A 6,277-nucleotide genomic window follows, 5' to 3' on the forward strand; every position below is an offset into this window, starting at 1 on the left:
GGTCTTGGTTCAAAGAGGAAAGAATGGTGCGGTGGGCTGGAGCAAGAATCTAGGACGTGGTTCAATGAGGAAAGGAGGGGCGGAAAGTAGTATAGACTGGCTATCTAGCCGCTTTGTAGGTCGAAAAGGGAAAAAGGGGGTAACCCAGTACACACATGTGTAAGGAACCAATCTCTTTGTTGAAAAGGGAAAGAAACTGGGGGGTCGGGTAGTTTGTGCAGGAATAGATTTGCTGCCCTCACATAGGAAGAAGGTTCAAAGAGAACAAATATGGGACCAGCGCATATATGCTGCTTGGCTACATACTCTGCATCACCCATTTATACGTGTGGACGCACATGGTGCTGGCATGTCCCATACAGATATTTTGCTGTTGTTAATCTAAGAATGCCGCCGAAAAATTGAAGCAATGCCACTGTTAAAAGTAAATTACATTTTTTTAACGAATGTTGTTTCAAGAAAATGTTCTATTAATATGAATCAATGCAACCGTTTTAGAAATGCTACTGTCCTACTTTGTTTTCCATCCAAGATAAGTTAGATGCTTCTTTCTGTCACCGTTTGTTTCATCCTCCTTTGTCAGCAAGTAATTTTTTCCTTTTTTGCCTCTGTTAAAACAGGGGTATCGATTCAACTTGTTGCTATTGCGACATTTTGCTTCACTACTCGAAACACTTATGTTTTAAGAGTGTTTTGTGCAGTTCAACTTGAATGTCACACCGGTGACTTTGCTTAATTTTGGTGGAACTGCACAAAAGGAGATCGAGATTTGTTTCCAGTCTTCGTATCGATTCAACTTGTTGCTATTGCGACATATTGCTTCGCTACGCGAAACACTTTGCTTGATTTCAGTGCAGCTGCACAAAACGAGATTGGATTTCCTATTCGTGTTGGCAGATTCGTATTTTATCTTGTCCGTCTCATGAAAGGTCAGTACATGCCTTCATCCACATGATTGTGTGGTGTGCTTTGAGATGTTGTGCTACTTGTATTGGTACTATTTTAAATAAATGTTGAATTGAAGCTATTGTATTACTGTCTTTTCCCATTAAGTAGTGAACAAAAATGGGACCAACCCAGACATGATGCTTGTTGCTTTGTTACAACAAACTCTGCATCACCCCCTTTATAAGTAGATGGAAGCACATACTGTTGTTGCACCCACTCTCCCCTGGAACTGTTTATGTTTTTCGTTAATCTAATGCCGCTGGTAAAATTAAGCAATGCCACTCTCAGAATTAATTAACTACTGAATCTTAGTTCAAAACTGCAACACTTGTTAGGAATGGTACTATCCTGCTTTGTAGTTCTTTCTACATGTTTAACCAAGGTATTGTTAAGATAATGTCTCTGTTAAAATGAATCAGTTGCATTGTTTTAGGAATGGTACTTTTATGCTTTGTCGTTCTTTATACATGTTGAAACAAGGCATTATTAAGATAATGTCTCAGTCAATATGAATGAATCACACTGATGGAGAATTGCTACTCTCCTGCTTTGTTTCCCATTAAGATAAAGTAGATCAGTAGATGCTTTTCTTCTGGGAGTACAAGTCATCAACTGTTATTTCTCAGTAATTGTTTCCCTTATACCTATTGTTGCTTACAGGGATATCAAAATTAAAGCTTGGTTTTATTCCGACTTCGATTTTAGTTGAACTGCACAAAAGGAGCCAATGTGTCCAAGGCAAACCGCTGCATTACTAGGTCCAGTTGGTCATTCCAGTTTGCAGAAAGAAGAAGTCACTGTTTGTGCTACATTACAGAAGGAATGACCGAGAAGCTTTACAGCGTATTATTAGACACCGGTGACATGACTAGTCTGCAGAGACCATTGACAATTTAACAACACGTGGAGTGCCCTGGGCAAAAAGTGCCCAAACAAGTACAAGAAGCTACGACATGACGATCATAGGCATTACATATTTTGAATGGGAAAAGCTTGTCAAAGTTTAATCATTGATGTTAGCAAGAAGACAATAGTTTAATATATTGGAACTGGAAAACCTTGTCAAAATTTGCTCATTGATGTTAGCCAGAAGACATGCATTTGATATTTTTGAGTGGGACGCCCTTGCTATGAGTAGCGTCGAGTGTTTTTTACTATTCTGGTGTTCAGTTTAGAAGTAAATAGTTACTCTGTTGAGATATTCCTGTGTTAAGAGTTTGTTCTAAATATTGTCTATGTAATGCCAGGCCTTGTGTTTGATTGCAAAGTTGAGCTTGGAATGTTGTGGCATGCGGCATCACGAGCTGTTCACCGTGCCTCCTGAGAATAATGCTTCGTATTGTTTTGCATGTCGATCTAATGCCAGTGATTTGCTTGTTAAGAAGATCATCCTCTTCTGTTGTTTCCGTGCTTAAGAAGTTCATCGTCTGATATTTCATTCATAGCCTATATGACAAGTCGGGTAGCTTAGACGTGAAACCATATGATCTTCTGACCAACTCATGATATTAGGCCGTGATTGGATCGTCGTTTTCCAACCAAAAACGCTTGTAAAACTGACGCTTGTAAATTAAAGCAGATGGTCTCGGGCGAAGGCGCTTGGTTGGTCGATTTCGACTAGTAAAATATCGGAAGTACTTCACACACGATAAAAACATTGAATGACACTCGGACGACTGCTAATCCAGCCGTTAGCTGTTGTTTCAGCCTTGCCCATGGATGGCATGATACGCACGTCGTGCATGTATCGTCTGGTAATGTCGTCCATATAGCAATGCTCATAAAATATACACTGGTCTCTCAAATTACACGCGTAACCCGACGGTTCTACTTACACACCTCGGGGCCTTGGTTTCATTACACATGTATTTTACGTGTTGTTTCGGATGACGAGTAAATTACACTTGTATGTTAATACAGGTTTGAAATAAACCCGAGCTCCCAAGCGCGGCCTTACCGTTTCATGCCGTCTCAGTTTCTCGAAGGTGCTCATAGGTGTCCGATGATCCTGGCTTCCTGAATGAGCAGCGGGCGCTGTAGCAGACCATCCGTAGGGCCCGCAAGGCCCTCTCCGTTGTCCTCCGAGTTGTTGCGTTCGCCGTGGCGCCGAGCATTGTTAACATCGTCAACGAACATGAGGATTCAGGAGATGACTTTATTTTGACTAGATGACACTAGGGACCCATTAGGGCCATAGCCGTACGTACGCAAGTGCCTCCATATTATGTACAACTATATATTTTTTGCTTTCTCCTGGTTTCCTGACATCACGGTCCCACACCATTGTCAACCTATGTAGTCAATATAAACAAGAGAATTGCACAAGGTGCGACCGACAGTTGGGACCAAGCAGCTCGAGCAGTATTTGTGTTTTTGAGGCATGAGCATTGCAGAGTTTTTCTTGGCGATGATTTCGTTGTTGTTCAGAGGAGAGCAGGGTATTAACTGGGCGGGCTGTGGCCCGTCTAGCCCAGGCCAGATATCCAACCCAGGTACTAATTTTTTTCAAGATGAAAATGGCTAGCCCAGCTATACGTCTTTTAGAGGAATACCCACGCAAGGTTAACTTGTTATTCTCTGCCCTGCTGGGCTACAAATCTTTCCTAGGAGGGATGCACTAGGCTTAACAGGAAAATGGGCTTTAAAAAATAATAAATGAGATGTAATTATAAAAACTGGGCAGTAACTACAAAAAATGCAACAAACACGAAATTAGTTTATAAAATATTATTTATGGATTTTGAAAATCTTAAATTTTCATTGTTGCGCGCAATGTTTCGTTGGATTTTTACGTAATACAAATTTATATTTAATCTGACTAAAAATTTCGGGATAAAAATATTTCAGATCCCGTCAAAATGTGGGAAATTTTATTGAATTATGTCTTCAACGGTTGGTTGAAATTATTAATCGTTGTCCTAGCTAGAAAATGGGTTGTACTTTTAACAAACTGTAAATGGGTTGTTGTAAATTCCATTAGAATTCAAAAATGGGTTGTACATTCTTACAAAACGCAAATGGGCTATAAGTTCTCTGCCACACACTTGTGGGCCTACTAAGTGACGCGTCCCCTAAAAAAATAAGTTGACGCGTATGCTAGGCTTTGTCAACTTATTATAGTCAACACACGGTTCTAGCAGCAGTGGCCGTTGGATGTCTATCCAACGGATGGCGTGCTTCTTCTTCGATCTCGGATATTCTTAGCTTCGGCCGCCCAAAAAATGATTCCTCCACCTGACATCTGGGGCGCACCGTTTGGGAGGCTAACCTGTGGGCCTACTAAGTTGGAGCGTACCAAGGTCTTTGTCAACTTAGTCAATATAAACGATTCTAGCTTCAGTGACCGTACGATGTCCATCCAATGGCCATAGTGCTTCTTCAACCTCTGGTCTTCTTTGTCCAGCCGCCCAAAGCAGCGCCAGTCGTGCCGCCTGCTCCTGCCTCCCGTGGCCGACTGTGCTGCCGCGGAGGCCTCACCGCCCCCATACTACTCCCACCGCTGGCCAGGCCATCCCTCCACTCACCCACACACCCTGTTATTCTGCGGCGACGGCAGCCGAACCAGTGAACGCTCGTACTCCTCTCCGCGTGGGAATCCACTACCGCGTCTTGCCCGGCTCCGCGTCATCCCCTTCCTAGGCCTCACCATCGTCCACCGCCGTGGTGCTCTCGGCGCAACATGGTCAATGTGGTCAACGACCAACTTCCATCGGAAGAGTACTGTACGTGGAGAGGCTGGCAGCTGGGTCCACGGCAGCCGCAAGGAAGTTCCTCCTTATTATGCGAAAAATAATTATTCCTCCACCTAACAACGGGGACCCACCGGACGGGCCACCAGTATTTTGCAAAAAAAATTGTTTCCCCCTGACTATAGGGACCCACCGGATGGGCCATAGTATTTCGTGAAAAAAGCGTTCCCCCCGCCGTCAGCTTGGACCCACCGGAAGTGCCTCCTTATTATGCACAAAAAAAAGAATACTCCCCCGACTAGCTGGGACCCACCTTGGTGGGAGGCTGACTTGTGGGCCTACTAAGTTGACGGGGACGAAAGGCTTTGTCAACTTAGTCAATATGAACAATTCTAGCTGCAGTGACCGTACGATGTCCATCCAACGGCCGTAGAGCTTCTTCAACCTCTGGTCTTCTTGCTCCAGCCGCCCAAAGTAGCGCCGGTCGTGCCGCATGCTCCTGCCTCCATTGGCCAGCTGTGCTGCCGTAGAGGCCTCACCGCCCCCTACTATTCCCACCGCTGGCCAGGCCCTGCGGCGATGGCAGCCTCACACCGCAGCCGAACCAGTGAACCCTCGTACTCCTCTCCGCGCGGGCTTCCACTGTCGTGTCTTCCCCGGCTCCACGTCGTCCCCTTCCTAGGCCTCGTCGTCATCCACCGCCGTGGTGCTCTCTGCACGGCGTGGTCAACATGGTCAACGAACGACTTCCATCGGAAGAGTACTGTACGTGGAGAGGCTGACAGCTGAGTCCACGGCCACAACCCAGTTTTTTTGTGATTTGCCAAGTAATTCGCTTTGTCAGGCCTGTTAGGCTGCAAATCTTTCAAGACGAGGAGAGCTTTCATTCGGCTGGCAGAGAAAATGGCCCATCAGTAATGAGAAATGGGATGTACATTTTTAAAACACATCAAACCAGCAATTAGTTTCAAATATCTTTTTTTCATTTCAAGATTTTAAATTACATTAATTTTTATGCGTGGAGAATTTGTTGGATTTTATATTGATATACATTTATTTATAAAATCAGTTTTAATGCGAGTTGAAATTTCGGGATTAAAAACAGTTCGGACCGCACCGAAATATGCAAAATTCCATATAATTTTTTAACCGTGGCCACAATATGGGCTGTAATGCTAACAAAAAGAATATGGGCTCCAAAAAAACCTTAAGAATTGGCAAATGGGCTGTAAATTATTAGAAATAATGGCAGATGGGCTGTATGCTGTTTTCCACAGATTTGAGGCTTTCCTAAAAAAAGGTTGACGCACAAGCACTGACTGTTGGATGTCCATCCAACGGCCGTCGTGCTTCTTCAATCTTTGCTCTTCCTGCTCCAGCCGCTCAAACAAGCATCGGCGGGACTGCCTGCTCCCTCCTCCCCGTGGTCGGCTGTGCTGCCGCGCAGGCCTCACCGCCCCACCGTACTCCCATCGCTAGCCTAGCCATCCCTCTACTCACCCACATCTGCTGTTATTCTCCAGCGACACCAGACGAACCAGTAAACCCTCGTACAGTCATACTCCCCTCCGTGTGGGAAACAACTGCCGAGTCTTCCCTGCCTCCGAATCGCCCCCTTCCTAGGCCTCGCCGCTGTCCAC

Source organism: Triticum dicoccoides, chromosome 7A (assembly GCF_002162155.2).
Source record: "Triticum dicoccoides isolate Atlit2015 ecotype Zavitan chromosome 7A, WEW_v2.0, whole genome shotgun sequence".
Lineage (NCBI taxonomy): Eukaryota > Viridiplantae > Streptophyta > Magnoliopsida > Poales > Poaceae > Triticum > Triticum dicoccoides.